This window comes from Gossypium arboreum, chromosome 8, assembly GCF_025698485.1.
Source record: "Gossypium arboreum isolate Shixiya-1 chromosome 8, ASM2569848v2, whole genome shotgun sequence".
Lineage (NCBI taxonomy): Eukaryota > Viridiplantae > Streptophyta > Magnoliopsida > Malvales > Malvaceae > Gossypium > Gossypium arboreum.
The window spans coordinates 4,363,750-4,379,324 of NC_069077.1; the positions used below are offsets into that span (position 1 = coordinate 4,363,750).

At 33.6% G+C, this 15,575-nt stretch overlaps 1 pseudogene; it reads right to left on the reverse strand.

Moving 5' to 3' along the window:
• Positions 1-204: 204 nt before the first annotated feature.
• On the reverse strand, positions 205-1,166 carry LOC108474767 (GDSL esterase/lipase At4g10955-like; annotated as a pseudogene).
• Between the last annotated feature and the right edge of the window lie 14,409 nt (positions 1,167-15,575).

Here is a 15,575-nt window from a genome sequence, read left to right on the forward strand (position 1 = left end):
GGCTCGAACAAAGCCTCAAATTCTATGAAATTATTTAGGATTTATTACAAACCAAGCAAATGTATAGGCACACACTAAGGCTCAAACAAAGCCTCAATTTTTTATTAACTTTTTTGCAGAGCTGGTAATGATAATCGTATACCCCGTGATAATATCAATATATTACCAAGAAGGCAGTGAAGCAGCGGCCATGAAAGCGACAAACTATTCGTAGTTATAAACAGTACAACGCAAGTTCAGGTCAGGCTTCCACCAATGACGAAGTTTATGAGGTGAAATGCTTTCTTCGGGAGGACTGAGATTCTGTATAAGATTTGCCAAAGGAAGCAAATGAAGCGGCTCTTAAATTTCAACATCCATTATTTTCAGTTCTTTCATCACTATTTTTCTTAGTGAATGATGGCTTACTAGTCCCCAAACTCCAACGTCGTCGCTCTTTCTTCTCTTCTTGAAATGTTCAATATATCCATGACATATGAAGTCTCTACTATTCACAAACAAACATGGCTTCCACCCTGATATTGCAGCAAATGAATCTTCATCACCACTATATCCCAACGCAAGAGCAACACCGCCTTTGATGACAGTGATTGTCAGTTGAAGTCCACGTATCACATTCTTATTGTCTTTGAAGATTGTCTCAATTGGGAAAGATGCATATGGCGGATTAAACAAAAAGCTTTCCAAGAATTTGCTTCTTTTCGCCCTATTCTTTCCAGCAAGCATTGCGATGGCTGCCCCTAGGGAATGACCAGTTAACCACACCTTTGAAGAACCACCTTTGACACCCTATCTTCAACATATTTCATGGAGGTCCGAACACGATTAGTTTGATGAAGTGTATTTAGGATTATTGCGAAATCCGACTCAAGATCCCTTTTCCAAGTTTCTCGTTTGAATAGGGTACCTCGAAAAGCGATTACGTATCCAGGGCCAATATTAGTTGCCGAAGGTAATGCATATTCAAAAATGGCACCGAAGATGCTTTCATCATCCTCATGGACGAGCTCATTCACTAACTTGAAGTTGAAAAACTCCCACCATTGTGGCGCAAGTGTCTCAGAGCCTCCACGTAATTCCACTTGTCGGTCACGTTCCCGCTCGGAAACACCCTTGACCAAGCTGGCTGATACGGACCTTCGATGGTTGTCGTCGTTCCAATCATATTATTTTCTAAATATAAGTCATAAAAGTAATTAAATATTATTAATTAAATTAATTCATTACAAAATCATATGTAAAAATAATATTTTGGAAGGATTAAAGTTTTTGGTTTTTATTTTTTTTTCATTGACTTTTTGCGTTTCCAACCTTCCCTTCATTTTCATCCTTTTTAATGTTATTTTTCGTTACCCAGTTCCATTGCTTGGCTTCGTATTTCTTTACACTTTCCAGCTTTCTTTTTCTTTTTCCTCGCTTTCTTTTCAACGTATTTCTTTTTCCTCGCTTGATGATGGGAAAACGAGTTTATAGTTTCAACAAAATCAAACTGGATTTTCAACCACACGTTGTATGACTATTATTATTCCGATTCAGTCTCAATTTTTTTTCAAAGTTACATTAAATATGATTTAATGTGTAATTATGTATATAAATTTTAATTTGATGTAATTTTTATTTGATTCAATTATTATAAATTATTAACACAATTATTTACATAACATCATTTTATGTTTATATATTGAGTACATAAATAATTATTTTGTCTAATATAAAAATAAATTAATATATTTATTTCTTTAAATGTGTATGATTAAATAAAAATCAAAATTTTAAGTATATATTTGAACAACAATTAGAGTTTCACGTATATAGTTTTTTCTCTAAGCCGTTTGTTTCTTATCTTTTGTTTTGCCCAGTGAGACTGGCTATCGCATACTTTTTTCTCCCTCCCACCAATCCTTTCTTTCTTTCATTTTCTCATTCACTCCACATGTCTTCTCTCTTTTTAGCTTACAGATATATTTTGCAAGTATCTTTGTTGTTTTCACAAGTTGTGGCGGACAGATAACGATGTCTGTCATTCGCTAAAACACCACTAGCCATCAGTAGTTTTTCAGAATAATAAATTATTTCATGAGTCGATTTGGACCCATGCTGTCTTAAGTTTTATATTTTTTTTGTTTTTTTTTCTATTGTTTAATAAATTTTCAGTTTTAGAAGTTTTTATATGTTATTGTAGAACATTTTTTAGTCTTACTTATGCATGTAACCTTAGTTTTACAAGTGATTTTAGGGATAGTTTTGTTGCCATCCTCTCTAGTTTGGTGAATGCTCGATTCATTTGTTGATTTTTGCTCACCTCTTTGGATCATTCGGGAATGATTTTTTTATCATATTAAGTATTTGCAAGCACTCCAGATATGTCGTCTTTAAGTTATTACAAAGCCAATTGTCAACGTGTCATGATGTTTTATTGATACTGAAGTTAGAACCTTTGATGTGTTGATAGAGCTTGTCTTTCACCATCTACTACGAGTATTTTTTTTCCTTGAATTGTATGGTTCCATTCATTTAATGAATTAATGAATTTACCTTTCAAAAACAGAATTTCACGTTATACTAAATTAAAATTCATTTATATAATTACACATTAAATTAAAATTTATATATAATTTTGAGATTCATCCTTATTAATATTACTATTACAAGTGGCTAGAAGTACACATATCTAGAAATAATTATATGGAGAGTCAGAGCAGCCTTTAGACAAAGTTTCCAAAAGCACACCACCGACCGTCATGGATATTTTCTTATTAGCCTAATCAATGACCTCTACTAATATTATATATTTATATTTATATTTATATTATACCACAAAAGCCCAAGTTCAAGTGGCTGTTTATTTCATAAATCATGGCTGATGAGGCCTTAGTTGTTCTTTAATTGGTAAAGGCTTCATGGATCCCTTTGGTAGCATGATATCCAACAGCACCAACCAAGTTAAACCCAAATAACCCTGCTGTTTGATTGCTCATGGCCATGCCCGTTTTGCAATACACCGCGAAGTCCTCGCAGTTGTTGAGGAAAAAATTGTAGCTCCCGAAGCTCTTGTCTTCGAGCAGACGATAGGCAGTTTCGACGACTTGGTTCGCCGGTCTTCAATCCCAAATGCTGCAAGAACTAGCGTTTGAAACCCAGTTTTAAGTAAGAAACGTCGTATTCGTAGTGGTAGAGTGAGTGGCCATTGAGGAAGCAATCGAGGCAAGTTTTGAAGATCCCTGCTTGGGGCTTGAACCCACAACTTTCGCAGGGTCTTAGGTTGTAAGTCTTGCTTGGTCCCATCAGATGACTCACCATTTGATCTCCCACATATATGCCTGGTTTAATCACAGGTCTCCCTTTTATTTAGAAATCATGTAATAACCATTATGTGTGAAATTTAACTGAGAACATACACTTGTATCCAATATCCATTCGACCTTGAACTTAGGTCAATTGCTTCTTTCTTTTTTAACTTTTTTTTTTTAATTTAAAAAATCACTAAGTGATAATAAATTCATGAATGAATGTTATTGGATTTTCCATCCGAAAGAAGCCAAAAAAACTTAGGAAACTTATAATATTTTCTTCGTATTCTTTAAGGAAATGAAAAAGAAAAAATAAGAGCAAGAGAGAGTGTACCATGGTGAAAATAGAGATGTGATTTCTTATGAGAAAATATGTGATCTCCTGGTCTTAGAGCATCTATTCTTACTGTTTTCGTCTCTTTAATTCCCTCACCCTTTAAACTTCTATATGCTTGTTATAAGTCCTTCTTTAACCCCCCCTCCCTTATAAATAGAATTGTAATGCTAAAGCCAAAACATTCAACAAAGAGGAATCCATAATAAGTATGAAAAAATCATATAAATTAATATATATATATATATATATATATATATATATATTTATATGTAGATGCCACTTTAGAACCTACTCAGATTTAAGGAGGATTATTATTATGCCATACTCGTAAACCCGAAAGTAAAAAGACCCAAAGATGTTATAATAAAATATCTAATGCGTAGATAATGAGGAGGAAACAAAAGGGGGAGTTGTCAATGCCTGATGGTAGAGGAGGAAAAGAACCCTGACACTGCAAAGGATCAAGGCAAGACAGAGCCTAACACGGTCAGAACTAAACAGAAAGAGGAAACGAACAAAACAGGAGGATGAACCAATTCCGATGCACCTTGGACCTCAAGGCTAAGAGGATTGTCACATGAAAGGTAAGGAGGTAAACATAAAAGGCCTCTAGGGAGTCCTTTTGATTATGTAAACTATTCATCATCTTGTACCTTTTTTCATTTTTTCTAAACAAAAATTATTAACTTAAGTATCAAAGAGCGATTGGAATATTAACTCCGGCTACTCATAATAACTCATCTTCCTTTCTTTCTTTCTTTCTTGTAGGCCTTCTCACTTTCACAACTCAATTGCCAGTCCAAATCCTTGTTGATCCAAGTTGACATTAACAAATTATATATTGAATTATGTAATACACAAGTCACTATGAAAAAATTTATAAAATCAAACCAACATTATCTAAAGATTTTTCAAGCTTAACATTTATCTATTTTGATTCCACATCATCTTTATCTCTTTCCAATAAGAGAATGAAAAATCAGATTTCTTATCTTGATTTTTAACATTTTTAGTTGGATTTGATTTTTTTTTCAGGACGAAAAAGCTAAAAATTATGGGAAAAAATCAGATTTTTCATTCTTCCATTAGAAAGGGATAAAGACGACGTAGAATCATAATTTCATACAATCCTTTCTCGTAATTTAAATTATTTATTTTTAATTTTTTATAAAGTATGGAAAACATAAATATTCTTATAATAAAATTTATTGTTTTTAAAAAAATTATTTTTAATTTTTTTGCAACTGAATTGATGTTCAATTAACTCGTAATATCAATTAATGCGTCAATTATTATCACTTATATATACCTTTTAAAATTTTACTTTTTATGGTGAAAATCAAACAAAATAACTTTTTAGTTTTAGTGAAACCTATGAAAATAGTTTTTTATTTTTAATTTTCACATATTTTCATTTTTCTTCAAAGATCATTTTAAAATTTTCAAATAAACACTTTTTAAGATATAAATAAGGCAACTCATGATCTTGTTAGTATACCTTATTCTATGCACATCATGTTACTTAGAACGCTTCTCCTTCTTTTATGCCTAGGACTTTAAAATATGAAATTTCGTATATTGATACCATTAAATTTTAAAAAAAGGTAAGTATGGCTGCATTGAAAAAGCCCTAATGACAAGTATTAATAGTTTTACCCCCTTAATCTAATTTTTGTACAATATTTTTAATCATTGTCAATTTCCCCTTTTTATGTGATAGCCCACCTGAGTTAATGATTCTAACAACTCAGTCTTCTATTAATATTGCAAAGCTTAAGAAGTGCTCCCTAAACTTCCTTTGAGAACTCACAATCAAAAAACAGATGATCCTTTGTCTCCTCAGCCCACGACACAATTTGCAACAAGTGTTGATATTAAGTCCCATAGGCTGAAGTCTGTTTTTGGTTGGTAACCTGTTCAGGATCGCCATCCAAGCAACAATAGAATGGTTCGATATATGTAGTGGATGCTAAAGAATTTCATGCTAAGGGATTTTACCTTCTTTCATTCTAGTTTCGACCTAGTCCTTTTTCACAGGCAATTCACCATGACCTACCAGCAAGTATAAGCAAGAACTAGCTTCCTCTCGCAACCCCAAGATCATTCACCATGACCTGCCACGTGTTATGATATATTTTGTATAACTAAAATCAGTTAAAGCAGTTAGCTTGTTGTTAGCAGTAAGCAGTTAGCTGTTAACATTAGTTAGCAGTTATCTTTGTATGTTAAATAGTCTGCAAGTGACTCTTGGTAGATTCAATGAAGAGAGATATTTTGTACGTACTTTGTTATAGTTTCTAACATGGTATCAAAAGCTAGGTTCTTGCTGAAAAATTTTATTTTGGGGGCCATGGCTACAGAAGCTATTCCAATAGTTGATACTCTTAGGCATTCCTCTAATAATGGTGAAGCAGTTCACTCACATGGTTCTGATAATTCCTCTTCGCATACTTTTCAGTATTTTTCTAAACATGGCACTATCAAACTCGGGGAACATAATTTCCTGTTATGGAAACATCAACTTCTATTGATTCTTGAAGGGTATGATCTCGAGGGATTTTTTCTAGGTACTGTTTCCATTCCCTCACCTTTCATTTCTGGAATGAGGGTCAACTCGTTGATAATCTTGCATTTCTTGTTCACAAGAGGCAGGATAATTTTTTTGCTTCTTAGTTGTTATCTATGGTTACAAACGATGTCTTGGTTCATCTCACAATGGTTAAGACCAATCTTGAAATCTGGACTGTAATTGAAAGACGATTTGGAACAAAGTCAAACATCAAGATCTCTAATATGCGTCATTCCCTCTACTCAATCAAGAAAGGCAGCCTCACTGTTAAAGAGTATCAGTTCAAGGTTAAACAACTAAGTGATGGTTTAAGTGCAGTAGGCAGCCCCTGTTTCATTTGACTTGTTAATCGAAATGCTTCTTGATTGTGAAGCACGACATATGTTCTCACTAACTGATGCCCATTTACAAGCCAATCTGGCTTCTCGCTCTCAACAAGATAATACAGACAACTCGGGTCAGTCTGTAGCCTCTACTCGTTTTTTTAAGAGTCTAAGCAAGGGCAAATAGGACAAGGTCGAGGCTGGTCTCGTGGACGAAGCTGGTCACGTTCTAGACTACAGAGTCAACTATGTGGAAAGATAAGTCATATGGTTCAGACTTGCTATCACAGGTTCGATGAGAATTTTTCTAAGGTAGGACCTGGTCATTGGGTGCAGGTTAATTGTCATCAACTTCATGGTCAAGGGATTTCTTCTTCTTCTTCTACATATCCCTCTGTGCCTCACTATTATAGAGCGTTCTCACCTAGTACCACTATCTACAGTCAGCCTACTGCTCGAGGTTCCCTCTCTACCTCACTCGATCAAACATGGTATCCTGACTCAGGGGCAATGAATCATATCACCCCTGACTTGTCCAATCTCACAGCTGCTTCTCCCTATACAGGTACGACTCAAATTTCTATGAAAAATAGAGAACTGGTTCCTGTTAGTAGTGTAGGTTCATCTACCTTACTGGCTGGTTCTAGGCTCTTACATCTTAGAAGTATTCTCCATGTTCCAATATCTATAAGAATTTGCTGTCAGTAGGGCAATTTGCAAGGGATAATGCTGTGTACTTTGAGTTTCACCCATTTTTGGGTTTTGTGAAGGACATACAGACAAGGACAATTCTACTAGTGGGCCACATGCATAATGGCCTCTACAGGTTCGATGTTTCTCATGCTGCCCCTTCCAAAGCTCCTACAAAACCCATTGGTGCTCAGAAATTTAGCTCCGCTCTTCTCAACTAGGGGTGAGCATTCGATTGAGTCGAGTCGGATCGAGTCAAAAAATTTCGAGTTAGTCGAGTTGACGAATCCTATTTTAGCAACCGAACTCAATTTGAATTTTTTCGAATCGGATCGAGTCGAGTCAAAAAATTTCGAGTCAAGTCGAGTCGAGTTAACGAATCCTGTTATTTGTACTCAATGTTGCACTTACATGAACCAATTATTTAACTAGGAAACTAAGTATAAATTTATTTAACAACATAAACAATATAATGGTTTTGCCTTTTAACTTAATTAGTAAACATTTATCAAAACAACATAGTTTTACCTTTTAACTTTATAGTTTTGACTTTTAACTTTAGAAAAGGTAAACATTTATCAAAATGACATAGTTTTGCCTTTTCTTATTTGGATTTTCGGATAACTCGAATTGTGTAATTCATATTTGAGTTAAATCGAAAAACTTATTTTTTTATTCGAGTTGACCCAAATAACTTGATTAACTCAAATAACTCAAACTATTTAATTCAAAATTTGAAAATTTTATCGAGTTTTTTGAATCGAATCAAATTTTGCTCACCCCTATTTTCAACAGTGCACAGCTCACTTCTTCACCTATGTTGTGGCATGCCAGGCTGGGCCACCCTTGTAATACCATTTTGAGTCATGTACTACGTACCTGTAATGTCCCTTTTAAACACAATAATTTACCTCATGTGTGTTCTTCTTGTCAGCTAAGAAAAGCACACAAGCTTCCTTTTAATCATTCAAAGACGATGTACTCATCACCCTTTGAACTTGTTCTTTCTGATGTTTGGAGACCAGCGCATGTGAAATCAAGTGGTTTTTCCTACTATGTATGTAATGAACCGAAAGTTACGGTATCGAAAATCGAGTTTTGAGTACTGTTTCTGTGAAATTAATTCATGAATATTTATTAGAAATATTTATGAATTATAGTTGAGTGGTTGATTAATGTTTGATTAAGTTAAGTAGGTTGAATTTAGAATAAGGACTAAATTGCATAAGGTATAAAAGTTTAATTATAGATTAAAGATTAGTAAAGGGACTAATCTAGCAATTAGACCTTAAGTGACATGTGTGTGTTAATATTGTATAACATGTGTAATAGTTGGTAAAAATATTAAATGTGTTAAAGTAGTTTTCTTATAGATTAAGTTATTTTATTAGAATAATATTATATTATTAATATTATTATATTGAATATAGATTTATGAATAAAGGAAAAGAAATAAATAAATAAAAGATAGATAGAAAGAGTTACAGAGAGTAAACGTGAGAAAGAAAAAAAAAAGAAAAGGGAAAATTTGAGGATTAAAGCCCTAAAGCTTGATTGGTAAGTTGTTTTAGCTCATTTTCTTGTGATTTTTATGTTTATGGATGCCTAATTCAAAGTTCTACATGTATGAGGTTAAAATGAAGAAAAATAGAGAATTTTTAAATATTGATTTAGTTGAATAAATTGAGGTTTTATGGGTTAAATTGATAAAAATTGAAGTTAGAAGTGATTTATTAAAGGAATTTTTAAGTTAGGTTTAACTAGGGACTAAGTTGTATAGAGCTCAAAATTTATGTTTTATGATGATTTTTTATGAGCTTGAAATTGTTAATGAGTTGATTAAATGAAAATATGATGATTTAGTTAAAGAAAAAAAGATTAGTATTGGGAAAAGGACAAAATTGGAATTTTTGTAAAAGTTTGATATTGAATTAGTATATTGATGATTTTTAATTGTATGATTGTCCGTATTTATATTTTACCTCTATTTGGCTATAAAAGGAGGCCGATTGTATACTATAAAAAGACTTAAAAACGCAATAGATATCAGTCAAAATAGCAAAAAGAAAAATAGTTTATTCAAAGGTATATTTTCATGATTTTTCAGTCTATACACCGAATATAATATACATACATATATAGTTATATAAAAATACCTTTTATTTTTACCTTTTTGGGTGTACAGCCCAAATTTTTTCCCACTACCCCAATACCCAATACCACCCATTACAAACCCAAACACTAAACCCAAAATCAGGCCCAAAAAAAAATCTAACAAACCATAAGCCTAACACCACAAAATTTTCAGAAAAAGAAAAAAGAAAACCTAACCTTAGCCCCCTAATCCAAGTGGCTGCCGCCCCTAGTGCTACCGCCTCTAACCAGCCCATTGGCAGCCACTTACTCCACCGCCCAACTGCTCCTGCAAAGAAAAGACAGAATCAGATGCAAGAACAGTGAAAAAAATAGAAATAATATTGTAAAATTGGCTATATAAAAGCCTAAAAATCATTTGTAAAAGGGGATTTTTTTTCTCACTAAATTACAAAGGATTCAAGCATACCAAAATAATAAATGGCAAGCAGATCGAAGAGAAAAAAAAGTCAAAAACGTGCTAAGGTCTTTATTTTCGTTTTTCTTCTCATTTTATTTTCCTCTTTCGATTATATATGCACATGCCTCTTTATTTTCCTTTTAAAAATAGTCTATATACATATATTAATATAAAAGAAAATAAAAAAATAAAAAATATACCTTTTTGAATTTTCGGCCACCATGCACGGTGGCTGACGGCGGCACCGGCGGTGGGCCACGGTGGAGACCAATCGGAGACCTCGCCGGATACTCAACCCCTGCAGAGAGAAAAAAAAGGGAGGGGAGGGAAGTTTTTTGTTAACAAATGAAAAAATGAAATTTTTAAAAAAAAAATCTATCTTTTATAGGCCCTCAAAACGACGTCGTTTTGGGGCTAGCCTTAACCGCCCAAAACGACGTCGTTTTGCATCATGACCCGTGCACTGACCCGACCCGCTTCCAGGATCCGCGTGTTTTCTACAAAAGGGATATTTGTGCATTTAGCCTTTCCTTTGTTTTTGTGTTTTGTAATCATGTTTTCACTCTTTTAATTTTTCCCCAAAATGTTGTTTTGTTTTCAATTGGGCCCATCCTGATGCTGCGCGTTTTGAAGGGAGGGGTTATTGCCCATTTTAGTCCCTCCTGGTTGTTTTCACATGCAATTTAGTCCTTTTCTCTCTTATTTACTTCGGATTTGCCCCAAAACTTTTGTTCCAAGTTCGATTTAATCCCTTTTAGTCATTTTTGCTATTTTATCATCAAAATTATTATTATTATTATTATTATTATTATTATTATTATTATTATCACTATTATATTTGCTACTATTATTAGTATTATTACTTTTATTACCACCACTATTATCATTATATGTTTTATTCCATTTCTATTATTATTATTAGATTATTATTTTCTTATTAATATATTGTTATTACCATTTATATGTTATTATTTCTTTTCTTTTTCTTTTTATTACGGTCTTATTATTATTACTATTACTACTATTTATACTGATTGTTACCATTTATATGGTTTGCATTTATATATTATTATTGTAGACACTCAATTTTGCCGGGCCCGAAATAAGTCCAAAAACCAAAATAATAACCCCCCAAAAAACGAAGTCCAAGTTCATCGAATTACAAATATAATTTGGCCCGATCGGAATGGCCCATTACTTGAAAAGATTTAAGGTCCATCTACAAGTTTGACTCATATGGAAATATAATCTTCAATGATATGCAATCTTAGATGTGATATGCAATCTTAGATATGATACAATCTTAGATATGATTGCAATCTTAGATATGATATAATCTTAGATATGATTGCAATCTTAGATATGATACAATCTTAGATATGATTGCAATTTTAGATATGATATACAATCTTAAAAGATATGATTTTGTAATCTTGGAGATTTAATTTGTAGATATCCTTTAATCTTAACCGTTGATGTAATTGATCTATACCGTTGGATTTGGGGAGGCTCAACTATAAATAGAGGCCTCTCCCCTCATTGTAAAAGAACTTGACTTCACTTGAGTTTTGGGAAGCAATAAGAATTCTTGAGAGCATTCACTTAAATTTCTCTCCCTCTTGCGTTCTTATTTTCTACGGTTTGTTCTTATTTATTCTTTGTTCATCTTCGTTTTCAACCTTTTTTTATTTAATCCCTATCTCCTTGATTTTTTTTAATTCTCTTTGATATTTTATTTTTAATAATTTTAGTATTATATCAAATTTTTTATTAAATTCTATATTATTCATTGTTTTAAAAATATATTTCATTTAATTGAAAAGTTTTTTCTTAAATAAGGTAATGTTTGGTGTTTAGAAATTCAGAAAATAGTGTCCTAACATGCTGGGTTGCGATTTTTTCGTTTGACTAAAATAACCAAATATCCTTTTAATAAATTTTCAAAATCATGAGATAATTTTAGTTACGAGGATTTAAAACATTGTGTCCTAACATGCTGGATGTGATGTTTGTATACTTTCGGAACAAATGAATCTCAAGTTTCAACTTTAAATTATTCAAGTTTTAAAATCTTTTCAAATTTTTGACATTAGGACAATAAATAATCAATTCGGTACCAATTTTGGGCATTACGAGGGTGCTAATCCTTCCTTGTGCGTAACCGACTCCCGAACCTATTTTCTTGCATTTCGTAGACCAAAATGTTTTATAAAGGTGATCCAATCACACCTAAAAAGGTTGGTGGCGACTCCTATTTTCATTTTTCAAAAAGTCGAACCCCGTTTTTCAAACCCTTTGAAAAATGGTTTCAACAGCTTGGCGACTCCACTGGGGACCTATAAGAGAGTCAAGCCAAAAATTGATTATTTTCTGTCTTAATGTGGGAAGTTTGGAAATTTTTTAAAATATGTCATTTTTACATGTGTTAGTTGCATATGTTTGTTATTGTTTACGCACACATTGCATTTGCATGACCGTTGTGGTCACACCCTTAAGTGGGAGTGAGAAGCTATGCTTTCGTGAGGTTTTCACCTCCGCATGGGCTAGTGGATTGCTTCCGGGATACATCCGTACCTATGTCTCTGTGAGATTTTCATCTCCGCATGACCATAGGGAAATGTGTCCCCCTGAACCAAACTTGGTCCATATGAGCCTATAATTGGTGAGGATCGAGGAATCTGCTGGTTTAGGTACCCTTGCTTTAGAACCGAACTACATATAGTGAACTTTAAGTGCTTACCCCAGGTAGTATGATGATGACCTTTAGTGCCTACCTTTATAAGTTCTTATTTATTATATTTTTTTATATATGTGAAACTGACTTGTTTTTCTTATTTTGCTATCATTGCATGTCATTTATCATTAAAAGGGATCGATTCAAGGTTCGATTTCTGAGTTAGAAAGTTTTGTAATGGGGAACGAATATCTTAATAAAGTGGAGGAAAACTCTTTCGTTTGTGCTTAGTCAGAGAAAACCCAGATAGAAAAAGGAAATAGTGTCATCGAAGGACACACATCAGAATTATGGGGCTACACTCTCATTAGTGTGATGCAAAATAACCTCCAAGAGTTAAAGGAAATATGGGATTAATAGAGTAACGAAGCCAATCAGTTGTTCTACAATAGTTATGGGGAATTGTAGTATTTGCTTAACATGAAGATAGATGAACAATTCAAGGTGAGCGTGGGGAGTACTGATGGACACTTCTACCATTACAGATGAAGATAGTCACCTCGTGGATGGTAAGGGTTTAAGACCTACAAAATTGAATTGGATGGAAAGAATTTTGCTTATGATGGTAGAAAGGCTCACTTACTATAGGACCGCTACCAAACAACAAGCTGGAATTTACTGTGGTACTTTAGGATGTTGTACTTATCAGAAATAATGGAAATGCAAGCCCTGATGACCGGGACAACCCAAATGAGCATGAAAGAAAGAGATTAAAGAAGATCGTATCGTTTAAAGACCTTTAAAGTGGAGATTAGCTATGCTGTGAAGATACTCATACAAGCAATTCAAAATGTTCTGTGGAGGCAAAAATGTAAAGACTCTCAAGAAGCACTGAGGATGTTTGATATTATTTTAAAGCAGTATGCTGCGAAGCTGGAATGCCTACTTGTTCGCTAATCTTTCTTTCAAGGTAATCAGAGCAACTTCACAGACATTGGAGGAGGTGTCTTTGGCTGTAGAGCTTACTTCATAGGTGAAGCCGTAATTCAAATTCAAGAGATAGCTGATCATTTATAGATACTGGTAGAAAGCGCAAGCGCGTTGAGCACCAATATGCGCTACAGTTCAAATAGAGGTCAAGAGTTAGCTTTGTTATTAGATAGGGTTAAGACTCTAGGCCTACGAGCGAAAGCGTATTTGTAATCCGTTTTATGAAAAGACTTTTGTTCCTTAAATAACATTTTCTAAAATGAAACTGAATCGATATCGATACCTTTTTGTATTCATGCATTTGCATTACATTACATCAAAGAAAAGAAGGTGTTGATTTGAAATTCGATTCCTAAATAGAATAATTTGTCATAAGGAAATAAATTTCTTGATAAAGTAGATTATAGTGCGGTCGTTTGAATATAGTCCAAGTAAACACGATGAGAGAAAGTTGGTAGTCCACGGAGGAATACATGATGTAATTGCCAGAGATTCAAGCCAACAAAGGTTATCCAAGAGCATGACGAGAGAAAGCCGAAAGTCCATGAAGGAATACATGACTTGATTTAATTGCCAACGAAGATTATCCAAGAGCCGGCACTTTTTGATGAGTATCATGGAGATAAGCGAGCAAGAGATCGAGGCTCAGATTAAGCAGCAAGGAGCTTGCAAAGGCATCTTTTGGAGAATTTACAGGATTCAATCATGAAGAAAAGATCAGCGTTTACTTGGACTATGAAGGGCAAGATCGCATATGTAATCTATTTTCATGTAAAGAAATTTGTTTTCTAGAAAAGTTATTCTAATGGAATTGAATTCAAGATCAACATCTCCTTTTCTTTTGCATTCATGCATTTGCATTGCATCACATCAAATGCATTTAAATTCATAAAAAAACCCTAATTAGTTAAAGTTATTAAAAAGAGAAAGAAAAAGAGAGAGAGAAGAGGGTCACGACTGAGTGAAAAAGAAGTTGAATGGGAATTAACGATGTTCCCTTACATATCCTCGACTTTTGTGTCAGGAGGGATAGCTTACCCGGAGAAGGGGGTGTTTGGAAATGAAAATCATAAATGAGGAAGGGACTGAACAAAGAAACCTTGAGGGCATTCGCCCTTACGAACCGGGAATTTATTTAAACAATTGGACTGCAGAAGAACTTCCTATAATCTTTAGGAATTTTACGGAGTAATATTCAGAACACTCTTGTTGCTCTAAAGCCTAGGAGTAATGAGATTTCTTTTGAGAAGTGGGCTCATGTTCAGACATTTTTATTTTCAATAAAACATACTTTTATTTATCTGAGTAAATATTCTTTCATTCTGATTCTTTTGACCTTTGACATTCTTTATAAATTTTTATTTCATGTAAATAGTCATTTTTTAATTCATTCCTTGTATATTCTTTTGTGTGCCTATCATAGATCCCTAGATATCAATGACACGAGCAACGATACTACAGATTCAGAGTTCCTTTTGAGTGTGATATGTGTTTAGAGGAATCTCAGTACTTTAAAGGTGACAGAAATTGTGACTTGTTTCTAAATTTGTTGAAAATGGTTTTTACCCCATGAAGTGGTGGTAGGAAATATAGCCTTAGAGGAAGGAAAGATTGTGAAATTGGAATTAGCTGAGGAGACAAGACAAGACCTTGTTGAGACTATTATGGGAATTCAAAAATGTGGTCCAAAAACACATGCAGGAGGATTTGCAATTGCCAGAATAAACATGAGGTTTTGGGGCACTGTTGGTCCACCATGAAAAGGGATCACATCAGTTGTACAATGAATGCCAAATTTAAGGGAGTTAAGACTTATGGGGCATGTATGTTATGGGCCCGAGCTCGTCAAAAGTTTCAAGCTGACAATGCCTCATATTTGTGGACATCAACTGCTCCATTAGGAGGGGAGATAGCTTCATATGCCAATATTACAAAGTCAAAAGTCATCCATTTCAAAAAAAAAAAGAAAAAAATAAAAAAGATTATATATAACTGCACAATGCCAAAAGTTTGCAGTCTTTTCAAAGATAATGCGTCATACCATAGTACAACAAAAGTTGCCAAAAGAAAAGAAAAAGATAAAAAACAAATTATAGAAAATGGTCGAGACTGGTAAAAATTGGCATAAGAAACTACCGCCTACCCTCT